A 22,838-nucleotide genomic window follows, 5' to 3' on the forward strand; every position below is an offset into this window, starting at 1 on the left:
TGGGACCACTCCTCAAGAATATTTGTAGAGGGAATTCCTTCACAGAAATAGTTCCTGGAATAGATGATCTCTTCATTCAGTCTTTCAACAAATATTTATACCTACTGATAGGGGCAGCTAGATGGTGCAGTGGATAGAGCACCAGTGCTGGAGTCAGGAGGACCTGAGTTCAAATCTCACCTCAGACATTTGACACTCACTAGCTGTGTAACCTTGGGCAAGTCACTTAACCACAATTGCCTCATTCTGGGTCATCTCCAGGCATCCTGATGAATATCTGGTCACTGGATTCAGATGGCTCTGGAGGAGAAGTGAGGCTGGTGACCTGCACAGCCCTCCCTCACTCAAAACAAAGTCAAGAGCAAGTCATGTCATCATTTCTCTGATAGCATGGTCTTCTTTGGCAACAAAGGACAAACACACACATACCTATTGAGAGCACTGTGGTAGCAACTGGGAGTGATAGAAAGTCATAGTCTCTACTCAAATGGAACTCACAATCTAGGAGCACATAAAACATAAACACTAAAAGCCTTAATGGAAAATACTTATAACTCCAAGATTCTGGGGTTTTATTAACCAGGATGCCAATTTACATCATGTTACCTTGTTATAAGATTTAAAATAGCATCAAAACATGGGCTCAGTTGTTTAGGAGATATTTACAAAATGGAAAGAAAAGAAGGATAGACTTGGAGTCCAGAAGAATGGATTCAAATCTTGCATCTGATATTTACTAGGTGTGAGTTTTTTGTAGGGTCTGTTTCCTCCTCCAATAAAATAGGGATTAATGATATACATGTTACCTAACTTACTAAAACTCAAACCAATCAATCTACATTTATTAAGCACCTACTAAGTGCCAGGCACTGTGCTAAGCTCTGGGGATACAAAAAGAGTTCAAAAGACCTTCTCTGACCTCAAGGAGCTTATAATCTAATGAGAGAAATGATTATTTCTTATTCATATCAATAACCATTTATTGTATTAGGACTAAGGTTTTCCACCCTTCTATTTCTTTATTCCCTGTAGGCTATTCAGTCAGCCTTAGAAGGGCAGAGGTGATAAAATGAAATCTTAGGCAGATGCACCCCACTGGGAAAACTCATATCTGATCAAAAGGTAAAGAAATTTTTGTTTAGGTGAATTGGTAGATTCCAATCCGTTTTGTTTTACTCAGACAGGTCTTAGTGGAAGTGGATTCCCCTTTTTGTCAGGAAAGTCCTAGACTGACTAGGGTGGTCTGAGAAGAGATAAGTGTCTTCCTCCAAGGCAGGATGATCAGAATCACATCCCCCAGACCCTTATTAGAATAAGCCCACCTCTCATTATAATATTCATTCTCTCATTACTTGTTGACCAATCAGAGTTGATTTCTACCCTCAGGACAACCACTCTTCCAAGGACATATAAGTGTTGAGTGGGTTCCCTGAGGGGTCTTTGGCATTCAAGAGTACCAATGATTAATTCCACAGAAGCCATGTCTCCCAAACTTTTCATGCGTCACACTAATGAGTTAATAGTGAAGTACTCTATAACCACAAGGAGGGCAGCTAAATGCTAGCTAGAGTCAATAGAGTGTTGGACCTGAAGTCACGAAGATTCATCTTCTTGAGTTCAAATCTGGTCTCAGACACTTACCATGTGTGTGATCCGGGGCAGGTCATTTAACCCTGTTCACCCCAGTTCCTCATCTGTAAAATGAACTGGAGAAGGAAATGGCAAACCACTCCAGTGTCTTTGCCAAGGAAGTCCCAAATGGTGTCACAAAGAGTCCAACACAAATGAAATTACTGAAGAAAAACAACAAGACCAACAAATACAAAGAGCTAGCTCCCAATCCCAACTCTGGGTCAAACTTACCAAAAGGTAGTGCTAACTGGGTTTATTTCCTAAACACTGAAGATTAGTCCCAGAAACTTCTCTTTTTTCTAAGATTCAATGAGAATAGAAATACTGTACTTCCTAAGTCTAAACATGGATTAATGTGGACCAAATGTGGACCAAATGAACCTGGATGTAGTATCCCACAGGTTATGGCAAGTAACTGAGGAGCAAGTAGGAACATTTTTTAATATCCTGAATTGGATACAACTGAACAACAAAAAGATTTAGAACCAGAAGAGAACTCAGAAGGTCATCTTGTCCAACCCCCTTATTTTACAGGCAAAATAACTGAGGCCTAGAAAAGTTAAATAATTTTATCCAAGATCACCCAAGTAGTAAGTGGCAAAGGTATTGAACCTAGGACTAACAATTCAACCCACTTTCCATTGTACCATGTTGCCTGCCTCTCAGAATGAGTCATAGCACTATATAGAACTAAATGATACCTTAGAAGTCATATAGTACTACTTTCTTATTTTACAAAGGAGGAAACTGCTGTTCAGAGAGGTAAAGCATTCAAGCTCACATGGTAGCAGAGGCAGGGTTTGAAGTTTTGCTGTTCAGACATTTTTATTCATGTCTGATTCTTGGAGAACCCATTTGAGATTTTCTTGGCAAAAATACAGGAGTGCTTTGTGCTTCCTTCTCCAGCTCATTTTACAGATGAGGAAACTGAGGCAAACAAGGTTAAGTGATTTGCCCAGAGTCACAAAGTTAATCAGTGCGTGAGGCCAGATTTGAACTCTGGTCTTCCTGACTCCAGGACCTGCCCTTTATCCACTGGGCAGCCCAGCTGCCCTATTTGAATTTTGAATTACAAGATTTGAATACAGGATTACTTCTACTATATAATCCTGCTTATCTGGGGCTCCCTAACATAGATTGTGACTGGAAAATAGAGACTTCTTTAAAATTAAGAAAGTACAGAAGGATGTCCTTCTAGCCTTGACATCAATCCAGAAAAACCATTACCAATGGATTTAGGATACATGAGTCTCTGTATTCAACCAAAATGAACACAGTATGAGAGGCCCCAGTTGTAATCACTTTGCTAGACTGGGGCTGTAACCAAAAGCAGACTTCTAAAGCCCTTCTAATGAAATGATTATTTGTTCCTAGAGAAGAATTACAGGTGCCCTGTGAAAGAGTCTTCCCATGACTTCTCTTGTTAAAGGACATTTTACCTGAAAAGAATAGCACGTTGGACGATATAAGTAATTGTGATGGCAAAGACCAAATGATTCCACAGAATCAGGCTAGAGTTGAGTGAAGGAGGGAAGGGTAACTCTCAGAAGACGGAAGCAACAAAATTCATAAGACTAGAGCCTGATCTTTGGGTTTTCATGCAAATGTAGGTTCCTCTTCTTCTTCCATGAGAACAAGCTCCAAACCTTACAGCATAGATTATTCTGTCCAGCTCTCATCCACAGGTGTTCCATCCAATGTACTAATGGCCTTTATAGATACATGATAAAGAGATATAGATAGATAGACTTATAAAAGATAGATAAATAGATGATAAACAGATAGATTAGACTGGTAGATAGATTAAATAGCTGATGGATATAGATACATGATAGATGGAACAATTAGACAGAAAGAATAGGTGAACTAATAGACAAATTAGATGATAAATAGATTAGATATATGATGCACTGATAAACAGAAAGATTACATAGATTATAAATATATGGATAGGTTAGAGATAGAAAGATGAGATAGAGAGAGAGGGAGGGAGAGAGAGAGAGAGAGAGAAAGAGAGAGAGAGAGAGAATCATTAAGTACTTACTATGTTCCAGGCATTGTACTAAGTGCTAGGATTACAGAAACAAGAAAACACGATGGTCCCTCATCTCAAGATGGTCCCACATTCTAATGGGAGAGACAAAACATTAAGGCCTTTAAAAATTGTCTTTGAGGAGGTAGAAAGGAGCAAGACAGATGGAGAGGAGGTAGTGCAGATGAGGGAGCAAGCAGGAGGTGAAAAGAATAATATGGCAGAATTCCTCAAGATATGGCAGCCAGGAACTAAGCAGTCCAATCATCCTTAATCCAGCAAGGCAGTTGTCTTGGAGGTGGAGCAGATTGGAGAATGAGCAGGAAATGAAATGACTTCTCAGGATTTTTTTAGTAACTGTACATGGGGACCAGTGCAGCAATGAGATCTCCATCTGTTTATCCTCACACAATTACCCCATTTCCATTTCCAGTCATACATATCTTTGACAGTGTCTTTTACACCACTTCCAGCACATAAAGTATTGTTAGTGATATATCACAGCCTGCTTATCTGGGTTTCTTGCCATTAAACTTTGGGTCAGCTGAAATTCTGATTTCTTCTGAGATCATGATATTCAATGATTCTCAACCATTTAGAATCTCTGGAAAAACTGAGTTGGAGAGAGGAGTAGGATAGTATTGATGGATCCCATAACAAAACCAAAAGAATGAAAAAATGGAACATAATGCAAAATATCTCATTGGAAAAACAACTGACCTGGAGAATAGATCCAGGAGAGACAATTTAAAAATTATGGGACTACCTGAAAGCCATGATCAAAAAAAGAGTCTAGACATCATCTTTCATGAAATTATTGAGGAAAACTGCCTTGATATTCTAGAACCAGAGGGCAAAATGAATATTGAAAGAATCCACTGATCACCTCCTGAAAGAGATCCAAAAAGAGAAACTCCTAGGAACATTGTGGCCAAATTCCAGAGTTCTCAGGTCAAGGAGAAAATATTGCAAGCATCTAGAAAGAAATGATTCAAGTATTGTGGAAATACAATCAAGATAACACAAGATCTAGCAGCTTCTACATTAAGGGATCTAAGGGCATGGAATATTATATTCTAGAAGTCAAAAGAACTAGAATTAAAATCAAGAATCACCTACCCAGCAAAACTGAGTATAATATTTCAGGGGAAAAAATGGTCATTCAATGAAATAGAGGACTTTCAAGCATTCTTGATGAAAAAACCAGAGCTGAAAAGAAAATTTGACCTTCAAACACAAGAATCAAGAGAAGCATGAAAAGGTAAACAGCAAAGAGAAATCATAAGGGACTTACTAAAGTTGAACTGTTTATATTCCTACATGGAAAGACAATATTTGTAACTCTTGAAACTTTTTTCAGTATCTGGGTAGTTGGTGGGATTACACACACACACAGAGTGAGAGAGAGAGAGAGAGAGAGACAGAGAGAGACAGAGAGAGAGAGAGAGAGACAGAGAGACAGAGAGAGACAGAGAGACAGAGAGAGACAGAGAGAGAGACAGAGAGCACAGGGTGAATTGAATAGGATGGGATCATATCTTTAAAAAATGAAATTAAGCGGTAAGAGAGAAATATATTGGGAGGAGAAAGGGAGAAATGGAATGGGGCAAATTATCTCTCATAAAAGAGGCAAGTAAAAGACGGTTCAGTGGAGGGAAAAAGAGGGGAGGTGAGAGAAAACATGAAGCTTTCATCACATTCTACTAAAGGAAGAAATAAAATGCACACTCATATTGGTATGAAAACCTATCTTACAATACAGGAAAATGGGGGAGAAGGGGATAAACAGGGTGGGGGGGATGATGGAAGGGAGGGCAGTGGGAGGAGGGAGCAATCAGAAGTCGACACTCTTGGGGAGGGACAGGATCAAAAGAGAGAACAGAAGCAATGGGAGGCAGGATAGGATGGAGGGAAATATAGTTAGTCTTACACAACACAACTATTATGGAAGTCATTTGCAAAACTACACAGATATGGCCTGTATTGAATTGCTTGCCTTTCCAAAGGGAATGGGTGGGGAGGGAGGGATGAAGAGAAGTTGGAACTCAAAGTTTTAGGAACAACTGTTGAGTATTGTTCTTGCATACAACTAGGAAATAAGAAATACAGGTAATGGGGTATAGAAAGTTATCTTGCCCTACAGGTCAAAAGAGAAGATGAGGATAAGGGAAGGGATGGATGTTAGAAGGGAGGGCAGATTGGTGATAGGGGCAATTAGAATACTTGGCATTTTGGGGTGGGGGGAGGGGAAAAATGGGGAGAAAATTTGGAACCCAAAATTTTGTGGAAATGAATGTTGAAAACTTAAATAAATAAATTTAAATATATATATATATATTTTTAAAAATGATTGTAAGTTCCTTGAGGGCAGACCCTGTCTCTTTTTCTTATTTGTATCCTCAGCATTTAGCACAGTGACTACATATTAGCAAGGACCCTGGCATACTCAGTAGGGCCTGCTGTACACATTCTTAAATCTGCTTTTCTAAAAGGAAAGCAACTTTTGAGGGGTCAGGAATCACTTTAATCAAGTACACACATCATTCACTTAGTTCAGGGAGAAAAGTCAACACCCTGAACTTCAGAGAAAATACAAATGGAAAAATAAGGACCAACAGACAGGGCTTCCAACTGTCTGACCATAGACAATACATACATCACAGATCAGCAGATAGATCCAACTGTCTGACCATACATACACCATTACTAGAGAGAAGCATCTAGGTTTTCAAGGGGTGGGGCTCCTTAGGGGTTACCCAGAATCCCCTTTGGCTAAATAAACACTTCCAATGAGTAAGCCCCAAAGTAAAACCTCACCTCAGAGTATATATACACTTTTCAGAGCCAAAAGGTATCTCAGCCTTTGAGAATCAGTGCCTTATTAGCAATTAACAAAAGGTGTGGACCTTCTTACAAAACAAATCTTCCCTAATCAAGCTTCCCTTAATAGGAAGGCCCATCAATAGGTGGAAAAGATCTTTAACTCTCTTTAACATAATTAACATGGCAGATACTTTATAACTGTTTACTGAATTGAATCAAATCTGATATGGTGGAGAGAGTATTGGATTTGCAATTAAAGGACCTGGATTCAAATCCTTATTCTGCCACTTAGTATGTAGGCATACACTTTCACCACTTTGGGGCTCAGATTCCCTATCTGAAAAATGAAAGGATTAAATTAGAATCCTGAGTTATCTTCTAGCTTTAAATCCATGACCCTGTTGTTAGCAATTTGAAAGTACTTTGTGCCAACTCACACATAGATAGCAGTTCCTTACAGTTTACAAAACACTTTCACATTCATTATCTCCTTTCATCCTTCCTAAGAGAAATCGCAAAATATGTTAGAACTGGAAGACACCACAGAAATTACTTATTCTAAGTCCCTCATTTTACAGATGAAAAAACTGAGGATCTGAAATGTTAAATAAAATACATTTTTGCACATTAGAAAAATAATTTAATTTATACCCCAGGGCCTAGGGTTGAGTCCCAGGGCTTCTACATACTCTTAGCCTGAGGCAGCTAGGTGGTACAATGGATTGAGTCAGAAAGGCTTGCTTCAGACACTTAATTAGCTGTGAGAAAGTCACTTAATTTGTTCTTGCCTCAGTATACTCATCTGTAAAATGAGATAATAATAGAACCTACCTCTCAGGGTTGTTGTGAGGATCAAATGAGATAATATGTACAGAGTATCTGGCACATAGTAAGCATTATATAAATACTAACATTTAATAGTATGAGCTCATGCATCACTTTTTATTTATAAAATGAAGGAGCTAGCCCTCAATAGGGCTCCAAAGTTCCTTCTAATATTAAATCCTATCACTGAACTAAGATATCATACATAGAGCTGGGAAGTGGCAGAACCATCCTTTGAGGGCATTTAAACACTCCTTCCACTACCCCATATTGTTCACAAGAACATTATGGATTATTATTGTTCATTATTTAATTAATTATTATTAATTCTAAGTATTCTTACAAATGAAGAAACTGAGGCCTAGAAGGATTAAATAACTTGCTGAAGGTCACACAAGTAGTAAGTTGCTTTTAGGACTCTAAGGCAAGGAGAATTCAGGTAAATATTTAACAACTGACTTTGGGGCTGGGGGGAGGGGTTGTTTTATGTCCATTTGTTAATTATTAGAGAAAGATCTCTCATCTAGGGAACCAGAAGTCAGTGTGTCAATCAACAAACACTTACTAAGGATCTGCTATGTGATATTGTTCATTCTTCATTCTTAATATTTTCTCCATCACTTTCTCAAGTTTAGAAGGTCAACAAATCAATGAATCAAATTATTGCCTCTAGGATAAAGTCAAAATTCTTTGCCATGGCATTTAAGACTCTTCACTTCTGGTACCAGTCTACTTCATCAGGTTTACTGTACATCATTCACCTTCATACACTCTTCATGCTACCAAAGCTGGCCTACTTGCTGTTCCTTTATACATCATTTCATCTCCTCTCTCCCCACCTTTGCACAGGCTATGCCCTATTCCTGGAGTGCTCTGTCTCCCCACCTCCTCTTATTAGGACTTTCAGTTCCTTTCAAGACAACTCAAATGCCCTCTCCTTTGAAAGGCCTTTTATGATCCTTCTTCCCAGTTATTAGTGCTTACTTCAGCCCCTTTTTCTATATATTTAGCATTTCCTTATCTTCGTACATGTTATTTCTCCCTCATTGAATGCAAAGTCCTTTTTGTTTTTGAAACCCACAAACTGGTGCATAGAAGTACATAGTGCCTGCCACTATGTACAGAAGATGTTAAACATGTGCTTGTGGAATTGAACTGAATTTCTTCTGATCTTAATTGGAACTAGGGGAATAAACATGGGAGAACATTTTCTAGAAAGACTAGACCTGTGATTTCATTGGCATAAGAAACTCTCGATGAGAAAATTTTCTGTACCAGTGAAGATCAGAACCTGTTCTCTGCTACTTATGAATGAAAGATGAAAAGGAAGGAAGTATTTATTAAGGGCTTACTATGTGTGTTACACCACAATGAGTATTATAGTTAAAAATATCCAAAGACAGCCCCTGTCCTGAAAGAGCTTATGTATTTATGGAGAAGACAACACATAAAGAGGAGTTGAAAAGGGGAGAAAGATCCACGTTTCAGGAGGAAAGGGATGAACAAGATGAGGACAAATGACTGAGATTTTGGCTCCATTCATGCGTTGGAAATGATGAGAACTGGAAGTGAAGGTCTGGTTCTGGGCAAGATAAGGCAAAAGCTTACCTACTATATCCTAGGATGGTACCACGACTAGAGTCTAAGTTTTCAGTAAGAGGAGAGTGAGGATGATAAAGAAAATGGGCAAAGGACTGAAAGGATGGTTTGGAAGTGGCAGCCAGGAAGTTTATGAGCCTGATAATCTTAGAGAGTTGCCTGGGGCACTGAGAGGGTAAATTATTTGTCCTGGGACATTCCAGAAGTACAGGTTACAAGTATCACTTGAATACAAGTCTTCCTAACTCAGCAGGCTCTTTAGTCACTACTTTCCTGTTGCCTCTAGGAGGGACGGGAGAACAGGTCATGAATCGAAGCTGTTACCAAATTACCTAGAAACTTGAGTTCAGATGTGGCCTAGAACAAGTGAGAAGTCCTAACTACACCATAGTGTAGAAGGGTCATGCGACGTCATTTTCTAAAAAGAAAGCTAGCCTACCCTGAGTCAAGTGCATATAAAAGGATGTATCTCCTGCCTCAGTGTATGGCAGAAGGAAATCTATGGGGAATTAGAAGTGTGGTCTTGGGTGACATCATGGTTTATTGTAATGTCTTAAAATAATTGCTTTTTAAAAGCAACCGTACAAGACCCTGGTTGTTACTAAATGGGATCAACAAGAACACAGGTGGTTGATAGGTTGTTGTCCTTCGTTCTCAAAGAAGACCAAAATCACATCGCTATGCTAGAGTCAAGTTTCAATGTGTCCGACCGTGGCTTTCAGACTGATATGAGCTCCAGTGTTCTACCACAGGTCAGGCACTGTGTTCTAGAATCGATTAACACAAATTTAAGTGCTTACTATTTTCCAAGCAGTGTGGATTAAAAGAAGAAATTCCTGCCCTCAGAGAATTTATATCTTATAGGGACACCTACACAAATAAGTAAACAACAAATATATGCAGTCATTTCAGAGGAGGCACTAACCACTGGAAAGAATCAGGAAAAGTTTCATGTAGAAGGTGACACTTTAGCTAACCCTGGAAGGGACCTCAAGATTCTAAGAGGCAGAGTTGAAGGGGGAGACACTAGGAAGCCAGGTAATACAGTGGATAAAGCACAGGACTTAGAGTCAGGAAGACCTGAGTTCAAATTCCATCTCAGATACTTACTAGCTGTAAGCTAATCACTTCTCATCTTCAATTTCCTTACCTATGAAATGGGGATAATGATAGAACCTACTTCAGAGGATTGTTGTGAGGATCAAATGAGATAACACATGGAAAAAGGTTTGCAAACTTAAAAGTGTTACATAAATGTTTATTATCATTATCATATTCCAGGCATGGGGAACAGCCCACGGGAAGGCAAGAAGTCAGGAGAATTCAGACAGAGGAGCTGTGTAATTAGTCTGGAAACATTGGCTAGAATCATATCGTGTAGGGCTTTGTGCTATGTCCAAGTCAAATGTGAAGGAGAGAGTTTTTAATATCAGCCAATAGTATTCTGGAGGAACAGCTAATAGATTAGGATTTACAACCAGCAGATTCTAAAAATGTTTTTAACGCCCAGGACACCAGAAGCAATGGCAAAAGACCCTAAGATAGAATTCCAGGATGCATGATTTCCTAATTGTACAGCTTCAAAACCCCCTCTTTCTTCTGTGACACCTTTTGAAGGGGAGCAGCCTGGGCACAGAAAGGAAGAAGGAGTTAAAACTGGTTTTAGCCAAGAAAGTTCTTTAAGGGGGGGAAAGATCGATTTACCAGCAGGTGATATGATAGGATGGGAATCTCAGAAATTTTTTATCAGGATTCTTGCAAACCTGGCCTCCAAGTTCCCACGGGAATTAGGCTGGGAAAGAGAGCTATATTTGAATGCTCTGAGGCAAGCCTGACTCCTTCTGTTTTGTTTTTTTTTTAACAAAAACTTAAAAATCATCAACAAACATAAATATTTTATTTGTCGATCAGAAAAAAACTGCATATGAAACTGTGACATTTTCTTTCTTTTTTTTACATCTCTGTTACTACCCACCAACTATCGCCTCTGAAATCCTACCTTCTTTAAAAAAAAAAAAAATAGCATAGTCTTGCAAAACTCATCAAAATACTGGTCATATCTGAAAATGTGTCTAAGTTGGCACCTCTAGTTCATCGTTTCTGCCACAAGGTGAGTGGCATGTTTCATTATCAGGACTGACTCTTTGTGAAGGATTTAGCAGGTCACTTTGCCTTCTCTCTGGGTTCATCCATCTGTTACAAAGAGATGATGGTATCTTAGAGGCAGCTATTTTGCAGCCCAGTGTTTATAAGATATGTGAACCTTGAAGAATAATATAAACTTGAAATGGACCTGCTAGACCGCATACTTCAATATTTCAAGGACATGGAATTTCATCAGTGTAGGTACTCCCTCCATTGATACAGATCAAAGCCCTTCTATAAATTAAGGAGTAAGTCTTCTAGAGTGACTCCCCTCACCAAAGAAAAAAAAATATCACCCTGTGGCCAGAAAGGTGATGAAACTCTCTAAACAGATAAACTGATCTAGTCATAACAGGCATACTATCCGTCACTTATAGCTTTCTAGTCAGAATTCCTGTGGGTCAAGGGTCACCTCTATGCCATGATGAGGGATCAGTATAATAACAATAATAGTTAAAAATTTATAGAACATTTTAAGGTCTGCAAAATAACCTTATGCATATTATTTTATTTGGTCTTCATAATAATCATGGAAGGTAGAAACTATAATTATCCCCATTTTACAAATGAGGGAACTGAGACTTGAGCTAATATGCATCTGAGGTAAGAGTCAAACGCAGGTCTTCCTGATTCAAACAAAAAAATCTCTATTTTGCCACCTGGCTGCCTCATAGGACATCAGTCAAGGCCAGAGTACATATAGATAAGAAAAATGAGAAAAAAAATTCTCTTCTCCAAACCTCACTTCTTTCCACTCTACAAGGAACTATCTGTATTCAACAAGGTGGGAGTAGGGAGAAAACAGCATTTTCTTGTCTTCAGTGTATCCAGATTTCAGATATGATGGATAAAGTGGGACACAAAGTTGAATCTTATGTCCAGAATCAAGAAGATAGGAAAAGGGGAAGACTCATGGAGAAGAGAGGTTATTCTTTGATATAGCTACAGATCTGTTCTGTTTGGAAGGTTCAATGCAAGAAAGGGTCATATAACCAGAAAGTATGTGTGTCTTCATCCTTAATTGTGGAAGAAGACCATGCCATCAGAGAAACAATGGCATGACTTGCACTTGACTTTGTTTTGAGTGAGGGAGGGCTGTGAAGGTCACCAGCCTCACTTCTCCTCCAGAGCCATCTGAATCCAGTGACCAGATAGATATTCGTCAGGATGACTGGAGATGACCCAGGATGAGGCAGTTGGGGTTAAGTGACTTGCCCAAGGTCACACAGCTTGTGAGTGTCAAACATCTGAGGTGAGATTTGAACTCAAGACCTCCTGACTCCTGCACTGGGGTGCTCTATCCACTGCACCACCTAGCTGGCCATCAGAAAGTATATAGTAATACCCAGAGAAGGAAAGAATGCTCAGCAGCTTGGAACCCAGTTGGAAATTCTTCAAGGAAGAGGAAATGGAGGACACCTTATTTAATGAGTAAATATGATTCTCAATGAACAAAGGGGAGGAGTGGCATGAAAAAACTACATCAGAATAGAAAAAGGAAGCAAAAAGAAAAGTTTAAAAAAATGAAGAGAATTTCAATGAGGAGCTTATAGAAGTCAGTCAATATATTATTTACCTTGGAGTCAGGAAGACCTGAGTTCAAATCCTACCTCAGACACTTCCCAATTATATGGCCCTGGATAAATCATTTAACCTCTCTCAGTCTCAGTTCCTTTCTCTGTTAAAAGGGGATAATAATAGTGCCTACTTTATAGGACTGCTGTCCTGATACTGATAAACTACAGTAACATAAACTGCTTTGCAAATTTTAAAGCACTATATAAAGTCTAGCTATGATGATGATGATGATGATGATGATGATGATGATGATGATGATGATGATATGATGATGATGATGATGATGATGATATGATGATGATGATGATGATGATGACGATGAAGATGATGACAGATTTCAAAAGAGATAAGAAGAAACAGGTAAAATAGACAGAATACTAGATTTGGAATCAGAGGACCCAAGCTCAGTTTTGGACAAGTACATCCCTGGGCATCTGGAAAATGAGGGCATTAGACTCCATGAACTCTAAGATCTCTTACAGCACTAAATCCAATAATTATCTATGATCTGTCCATTATAGCATAGGGTAGTTAGCCCAGGAACTCATGCGTACACTTATGTCTCCTTTAGGACTGTCTTAGGATGAGATTCAGAACTCTATGCTCTGTAAGTTTGTTTTCATTGACCTTATTCTACTCAGTTGCTAGTAAAATTCTTTTTAAAAAAGCAAATCTCCATCTAGGGAGCATTTCAGAGAACAAAACAGTCATCAGGGCCAACGCTAGATGAGGACTGGTGTGAGCAACAGAGATTCAGAAGGAGTCACCATCCCCACAGCTTTGGGAGACTAGCACGTATGTATGAGTATACGTACAGGAAAGTCCTCTCCTACATGGGACAGATTTGCTCACAGGGACTTGGCCTAAGAGATAAAAGGGAAAAGAGCAGTATATGCTACACATCCCCAATCCTCATAGAATCTCCCTGTCCTTTCCCAAGGAGAATACAGGGGATACAATGGCAGTTGTTTTTTGTCCTTCATTCTTGAAGAGGACCATGACATCAGGGAGGTGATGCCATGACATGCAAGTGAATTGGATTTAAGTGAGGGAGGGCAGTGCAAAGTCACTAGCTTCACTTTCTCTTCCAGAGCCATCTAGGTCCAGTGGTGAGATATAAATCAGGACTAGGAAAGGCCCTAGATGCAATAGGAAAGCACAATGGGATACAGACTGGGAAGGGAAGCAAGTGAAAGAACCCCAAGGTGACAGAAAAAACAGGCAGAGTCAAAGGGCTGGAGGTAAGATGAGAATGAAGAGCACTTTCAGTAGGCATAAAGAAGTGGGAGAACTGTAAAGTTAGTTAGCAGCCAGAGTCTGAGAAAGTATTCTAGAAGGCATTAGCAACCAACATATATCTTTCTTTCATACCCTCAGCAAATATGTTAGAGGACCCACATTCAAACTCCATGTCCACTATTTACTGTGATTATGGTCTAGGACAAGTCACTTAACTCCCCTGGATCTCAGTTTCCTCATCTGTAAAATAAGGGAGTTGGACTAGAAGCTAAGGTCCCTTCCAGATCTGTGATCCTATTATCTCCATACCTCCCTGTGTGGAGATTAGACCTTGTTCAGTGAACAGTAATTAACAACTCATATTTCTTTATCAATTTAAGGATGACAAATTTCTTTTCTACAACAACCATCTAAGATAAATAGCACACAGATGAGTTCCTTTTAGCCAATGAGATTGAGACTGAAAGCAGTCACAGCTAGGAAGTTGCAGAGCTTGTACTGAAGACTAAGTCTTGACATCAAGCCCAGAATTGTTTCCTCTCTCTCAATTACGCAATTAAGAAGTTAACTGAGTCAGCTGGCATTCTTTCTTTCTATACCTCATAATTAACTCAAGCCTAAATCACAGAGTTTTATTCATCAAATTTTACAGCTATTTGTAAACAATCTCTTTTTGCAAATTCCTTATAATTTTCAGTGTTGCAGTGTCAAAGACCCATAATCTTCTGATTAGGAATGGGCTAGGGGGAAGGAAGAGGGAATAACAAATGAAAAACTTCATGGAAGTCACAACTAGCTCGCTCCTGCAACTAGAGCAATTGAAGTGGGACTGTTGGTGCATGCAGACAGTTTCTGATAGCCTTGTAGGATAGTCATCACTAGATGTGTAGTAGATTTTGTACCATATCTAGGCAGATCTACATAACTAGCATGGAGCAATAAGGATTTTGCCCAACGTCATCAAAATTCAGAGGGAGAAGATAGCACTTTCAGAAGTATAAACAAATGAGCTTGGAATTTAGTTTTCAAGATTAGAGATAGGGACCAGATCAGTGATTCCTTTAATATTGGGAATTCCCTAATTAGGAAACTTTCTCTTCACCTCCAGAGAGAGAACTGATGAGCTCTGAATGCACATTGACGCATACTTGTTTAAACTCTATTTTTATATTTTATTTTGTTTGTTTTCTTTGCAACATGGCTAATATGGAAATGTTTTACATGACTTCATATGTATAATCAATATCAAATTGCTTGCTTTCTCAAGGAGGGAGGAGAGAGACAAGAGGGAGGGAGAAAAATTCTTAAATGATTGTTAAAAAAATTTTCACATGCAGTTGGAAAATATTTAACAAAATAACCAAAAAAAATTTTTTTAAAGAAAATCAGTGGTAGAGCTAGGATAGCCACAATCAATTGAATTCTAGCACTGTTTCTTCTATCGTGCTATCATCAGTCTAGTAGAGAAATGGATCTACAGTATAATAATGATGATATTAATAAAATAACAGTAATAATAACATTCACCTAGAGAGTATTTTAGGGTTTGCAAAACACTTTACATATATTAACCCATTTGATCTTCACAAAAATCCTTTGAGTTAGGTGTTATCATTATTTGAATTTTACAATTAAAGAAACTGAGACACAGAGAAATTAAGTGACTTGCCCACATCCATACAGCTATGAGAACCCAGGTCTTCTTGACTCCAAGTCCCAAACATAGCTGGAATAGCAAATATGGTTGGAAAAACTCATTGAAATAAGGAAAGGATTACTGAAAGGTAAAAGTTACTGAAGTTCACAAGAAGATGTTATGCTGACAAAACTATAACTAGTAATTTTGGCACCTGGGGCAAGTTTACAAACTATTTCTTGAGCTAACAGTTCTCTGCCAATGAAGACTGGCTACTCATCTGTGCCTTATGGTCCCAGAGAGTTGCCTGATGAACTAGGGGTGAAGTGATTTGTCCATGGTCACGTAGGTAGTAAGTATTGTGGTCAGGACTTGAACCCTGGTCTGCCTGATTTCAAGGCTGACCCTCTGTTCTATGACATACCATCTCTCAATTACTCCTAATTTCCTTTTTGCAAATGAAGGACAACAACCAATTATTCTGATAAGAGATGCAACATAGCACAGTGACTCAAAAGCTGTCCTTAAAACCAGGAAAATATGAGTTCAGTTCTTACCTTTGACACACGTTGTGTCAGTGACTCTTTAACCTATCGGTGCACAAGGCAAAACTATAAGTTTCAGAGAAGGTATTCTTTTTTGAGTAGCTATTTAATGTGAGATAATTTTCTCCATTCTCTCTCTCTTACCCTTTTTCCCAGGGCATCTCTCCCACCCACCCTTTTTTTGGCATTATCTCGACATTGTCAACTCACTCCTGCACCTTCTTTCTCTGTAGAATCCTTCTAACTCCCCTAATAATGGTGAAGTACTTAGAAGACACATGTATCATCTTCCCATATAGAAAGGTAAATAGTTTTACCTTATTGAGTCCCTTATGATTTCTCTTTCATGTTTATCTTTTTATGCTTCTCTTGAGTCTTGTATTTCAAAGTCAGATTTTCTATTCAGTTTATTTCTTTTCTTCAGGAATGTTTGAAGGTCCTCTGTTTCATTAAATATCCTTTTTATTTCTCTTCAAGGATTAGTTAAGTTATTCTTGGTTGTAATCCTAGCTCCTTTGCTGTTTTTCCAACCTTCTGTGTTGGCTTGGGCTGGAAGAACACCTTATTCTGAATTTTTGTTAGCTCTGCCACTGCAAAATTTAATTTGAGGCATTATTTTAAAGTTATTTAGATGGGACTGTTGGGAGAGTTTGACCGAGCACTTTCTCTACTCTGACAGCTTGCTCTACTATTAAATTTCCATGTGGCCCTGGGCAACTAACTTTACTTCTCAAGATTTCCTTACCTGAAAACTATAAAGAACTAGATGATCTCTAAGATTCATTAATTTTTTGATTCTGTTTTTCATGATGAATCTAAAAACCAGAAAGATGGCTTTTTTGTAGTTTTGTGATGAAAAGTTATTAGATGTTTATTTTTTTAAAGGATATAACCAGGGGAGACGTGAGGCTCAAATGAGATAATTGATGTAAAACATTTAAAACACTACATAAATGCCAGTTATTATGATGATTATTAGCCCGGAATCCAGCCTGGTGATGATATAATTTTCTAAGCTTTCTACTACACTCCTGCTGAGTTCATGCAATGTTTATACAGCAGTACAGAGGTCTGCTGGTTAATATTTAACAATTTGACCCTCAGCACATAGTTTCTAATTTAATCTGCATTTTTAATACTTTCTTAAGCCTAGACAGTCATAAAAACAATTAATCCCTGATTTGTGGCATTTGCTGATTTTTTGAGATATAAATGCTCACACTGGAAATTCACCAATGGAGCTCTTCCAAACAGATTAGAACTAGCTGTAGTACACCCTCAAAAAACATCAAAGGGGTTTGATAATGTGAATTTGTAATCGACTCAAGCAGAAAATATAGACTGACTACAATAGTACAATTTTTAAAGAGTTTTAAAATAAAGTCAAATACTCAACTATAATGACATATCTTAGGCACAGAGAAGAAGTGGGAGACTGTAGGTGCATAAAGCTGTAATCATTGTTAGATCCTGGGGTATCAATTGGTTTTGCTTAATGGCCTGTCTTTGTTACAAAGGAGGTTTTAGGGAGGGAAAGGATGAAGGTTGGAGCAGGGGGCACATATCTAGAAATTACTGTGGTTTTTTAAAATAAAATAATAAAATTTCCTTTCTTTAAAAAAAATAGTAAATGTCATTTCAAAACTCCAGGGAAGATGTAATGAAGGTCTGAATTATTATGATGACAAAGATTACTTCAAAATTATAGGTTATTGGAATTGACAAAGACCTTACAGGTTCAAAATGCCAAAGGGTAAGTTGTTTTCAAAAGTTTGAGTCTTAAAGAAACAAAAGGCATAGGTTTTTCTTTACCTTTGGGGAGGAGAGGGAGGGGGAAATTTAGGCATAACTCTATATATCTATGCCTCAGTCTCTCTATTTAAAAGCAGAAATACTGAGGATCAGCTGTCCTTAACCCTCCCACCAATACTATAAGTATTAATTATGAAGCAAACTATCAGCGTGGAGTCAAAAGTCACTAAAGGAAACATCAGCTCCATTATAGACTGGAATAGAACAAGAAACAAAAGACATGTTCTTACATCCTAAAGAGCAGCCAGTGGGTAGTCCTTTTAAAAAAATTATAAACAATTCTATTTGCAGAACAGCTACATGACATGAGAACAATAAAACATTGAACAAAATGCATTTTAAAAACTCAGTCATCAGTAATAATAAACAAAATGCATTAAAATAACATGAGGGAAAGTCACTCCACCTCTCACGTTTCCTCATTTGTAAAATAAGAAGGTTGGACCTGAAAAGACAAAGTTCTTTCTTGGGCCAATAATGACTCTAATAACTTGGGAGCACACACCTATAGTTGGAAGGTACCTCAAAGGCTATCTGGTCCAACCTCCTAATTTTACAGATTTGGAAACTGAGACCCGAGAAAGATAAGTGACTTACTCAAGGGTATGCTAGTAATCAGAAGCACATGCTGCCAGACCCTCTGACCCCGCAGTCAATGAGGAATTTTTCTATAATCATTGATGGCTGTGACTCTTTAACTTCTTTTTCCAATGAATAAATAAGTGGTGGTTTTCTTATAAGCATTTCTCAGTATCTTTTGACAACTAAAAGATATCAATCATCCCTGTAGTTCTCTTTTCCTGTGATTAAATCTCACCTTGACCACTAGATGGTGCTCCAAACCTGTGAAAGCAGTACTACAATGCTAGGTCTGACTGCATAAAGAACCTTGTTTTCAATGGTACAGGGAATATTTTAAATATTTTCCCTCTAGTATTTGCATTTTTAAAAAAGAAAAAACACAGGAGAGATGGAAGTGGCCATCTTTAAAAAGCGAGGTGTAGCCATTTTAGAAAGACAGCATCTTTCTTCTGAGGAAAAATAATGTGCAACCTTAGAACAGATAACCAAAGCTGTTTTCAGGGATCAATAATTTGCCATCTCCCTTTGTGGAGGGTGTGATTACTGACTCACAGCAGTGACTGAGGTCAGAGGGCTTGGCACGATAGGATTTTGTTTCGATTGAGAGCTTTGTTTGATTGTAAGAGGCTGTTTGCCTCTCCAATTTATAAGGAAAGGGGAAAAAGAAGAAAAATCAGTCTATATGTCTACAATGCTAGCCCCTCATCTCCATCTCTATCTCATATGTATTTCTATTTCTAGCTCCTTATCTTTCCATCTCTACTTCTCTCTGCCTCCATCTTTATCTGTATTCTCTTACTCCATTTCTCCCTCTAAATGACCATCTGTATCTTTCCCTCTTTCTCTCCTTAAATATATGTATATATGTGTGTATATTTCTATCCTTACCCTCTCTATCTCTAGTTCTCTTTTTCTATCTCTAGCTCTGTCTTTAGCTCAATCTCTTCATCTTCATTTTCCTCCCTTCCTCTTTTTTCTCTATGTATTTGTTTTCATTTAGATCTATAGCCCATTTCTATAGCATCCCCCTCCCAAGCATATGCCTGACCAGGAAGCCAAAGTCCAGGCTTACAATTAGAGACCAGCAATACACCCCCTAGGGAAATCAGATACCAAATGTCCATCAGAACACTAATTATTTCCCTGATTGGAATAAGGCCCCTTGAATTATTTCCCCCTTTGACAAGTCCCTGAAAGGTTAGGAAAGCAGTGCAAAGCAGAGTAATGAGGTTTTCATTATCTGTAGAGACCGTGCTAACAGCCCCTTTACAAAGAGAAAAGTAACACAGGGTGTATATGCACTAGCTCTAAGCTGAAAGATTTTTTTCCTATCCAGCTTTATTAGCATTTTTCCCATGTGCAGATTCTTTTACAAACCACAGCCTTTAAAAATGAATATTTAACAGCAAAATGTACTGACATGGCTGTATAAAGACACAAGGGAATTTAAGTGAGCTCTTAGGGAGCTAGAAACAGAACTATTCAAGGAAATCATTATTGCAGGAAGCATCTGAATTACCAGCCATTTTTCTGCAGGCCGTTGCTGAGTTGACAAAGAAGAAATATCACCCTACTACTGAAAAATGGTCACTAGCTCCTTGTTTCATCTAAGATAAAATACAAAATCCTACATCTGGCATCTAAGACCCTCCACAATCTGGATCTCATCTATCATCCAAATCCAATTTTATATTATTCCCTTTCATATATTCTCCTCTGTTAGAGTCAAATTGGGCAGCTCATTGTTCATAACATCCCACCTCCCATCTCTGTGCCTTTGCACATGACCAGAATGAAACCCCTCCTTACCTCTGCCTCTTAGAATCCTAGCTCTCTTCAAGATACAGCTCAGATGCTACCTACTGCAGACGCTTTCCTAAATAACCATTGTTAATGAAATTATTTTGCTATATACATATATAGAGATAAATACATACATACAAACATACATACAAATATATCATATATATTAAATATGTACACCAAATATATATGTGTGTGTGTGTGTGTGTGTGTTTATATACCATAGGTAGATAGATAGATAGCACTTCTCTAGGTACATATTATGTACCCCAACCTCAGTACATTATAAGCACCTTGAGGGCAGGGATTATTTCATTTTTATATTTCTATCCCTATCAAATAGCATAGTACTTTACAAACTGTAGATACTTAATAGATGTTTGCTGAATTAAATTCAATTAAGTTTGCTAATATTGATCTATAGCTCTGTCCCATTTCCAAAACAACTGAGTACCCCAAGTCAGAGACTTGGTGACTAAGACAAGAGGGAGAAAAAAATGTGAGTATATGTATATACTGAGAGACAGAGACAGAAAAAGATGGAGAGACAGTCATACCCAAGGTTCTCTATTACAAAGACAGAGGGCAAAGCAAGGAAATTCTAATTTCAGCCCCAAACTTTCTGACTTCTCTCTCTTTAACAAACTTTATTCGTACCATCTAAAAAAATCAGCTCTTGACTTCTCATAGGAAGTTTATCTGGCTCTACACTGGACACAGTGGAGAGAGACTCTGTCTCCTGCAGAGATGGCATTAAGATTTCTCTCAAAAGTATAAAACAAGAAGTATCTGCAAAGTCCTCTACCTCTCTCTCTCTCTCTCTCTCTCTCTCGCTCTCCCCCCTTGTTTGACCTAGCCTAATAATGGATTGATTCTGCAGCTGAGACATCTTGTCCTTCATGCAAGAATGATTCATATATCAGCTATACTATATCCCAAAATGAACTTGGTAGGGGTAATATTTTCTCACTACCACATTAAATCCACTCATTCCAGGAATCAACTAGGTATGGAAAAGGAAAATTATGTTCCCAGTTTAAGAGATTATTGTACTTCAGTTTCTATTCTGTCTTCTCAATAAATATCCCTTTGTAAAAGCCAATTAATGCTAACTGGTAAATGGATATTGGAATGATTGTAACTGGCTGATTAATATCAGATAACATACTAGATGGACCCATAAGTAACTTCCAAACCAATTAGGGTTACCTATAGAATCTTTTTTAAAATTTATTTATTTATTTATTTTTAGTCTTAAACATTCATTTCCACAAGATTGAGTTTCAAATTTTCTCCCCATCTCTCCCCTTTCCCCACTCAAAGACACCATACATTCTGATTACTCCTTCCGCCAACCTGTGCCCTCCTTTCTATCACACCTCTCCCTTCCCTTATCCGCATCTCCTCCATTTTCTTGTAGGGCAAGATGAATTTCTATACCCCATTACCAATATATCTTATTTCCCAGTTGCATGTAAAAACTATTTTTAACATTCATTTTTAAAACTTTGAGTTCCAACTTCTCTGTCTTCCTCCCTCCCCACCCATCCCCACTGAGAAGACAAGCAATTCAATCTAGGTTATACATGTGTAGTTATGCAAAAGACTTCCATAAAAGTCATGTTCTGAAAGACTAACTATATTTCCCTCCCTCCTATCCTGCCCCCCATTTATTCTATTCTCTCTTTTGACCTTGTCCCTCCTCAAAAGTGTTTACTTCTAATTACACCCTCCTCCTTTTTTCCCTCCCTTCTATCATTCCCCCTCACACCCCACCTATTCTTACCTATTTTCTTGTAGTGTAAGATAGATTTTCATACCAGATTGAGTGTGCATGTTATTCCCTCCTTAAATCAAATGTGATGAGAGTAAGCTTCACTTTTTCCCTCTCACCTCTCCCTTTTTTCACCTCCATTGAAAAAACTTTTTCCTGCCTCTTTTATGAGAGATAAACTTCCATTTCTCCATTTCTCCTACCAATATATTCCTCTCTCACCCCTTAATTTTATTGTTTTAGATATCATCACTTCCTATTCAACTCACCCTTGCCCTCTGTGTGTGTATATATATATATATATATATATATATATATATATATATATATATATATATATATATATATATATATATATATATATATATATATATATATATATATATAAAATCCCTCCAACTACCCAAATACCGAGAAAAGTCTCAGGAGTTACAAATATTATCTTTCCATGTAGTAATGTAAATAGTTCAACTTTAGTAAGTTCCTATGATTTCTCTTTCCTGTCTATCTTTTCAAGCTTCTCTTGATTCTTGTGTTTGAAAGTCAAATTTTCTATTCAGCTCTGGTTTTTTCATCAAGAATGTTTGAAAGTCCTCTATTTCACTGAATGACCATTTTTTCCCCTGAAATATTATACTCAGTTTTGCTGGGCAGGTGATTCTTGGTTTTAATCCTAGCTCCTTTGACTTCTGGAATATCATATTCCAAGCCTTTTGATCCCTTAACATAGAAGCTGCTAGAACTTGTGTTATCCTGATTATATTTCCACAATACTCGAATTGTTTCTTTCTAGCTGCTTGCATTATTTTTTCC

The sequence above is a fragment of the Notamacropus eugenii genome, chromosome 2, assembly GCF_028372415.1.
Source record: "Notamacropus eugenii isolate mMacEug1 chromosome 2, mMacEug1.pri_v2, whole genome shotgun sequence".
Classification (NCBI taxonomy): domain Eukaryota; kingdom Metazoa; phylum Chordata; class Mammalia; order Diprotodontia; family Macropodidae; genus Notamacropus; species Notamacropus eugenii.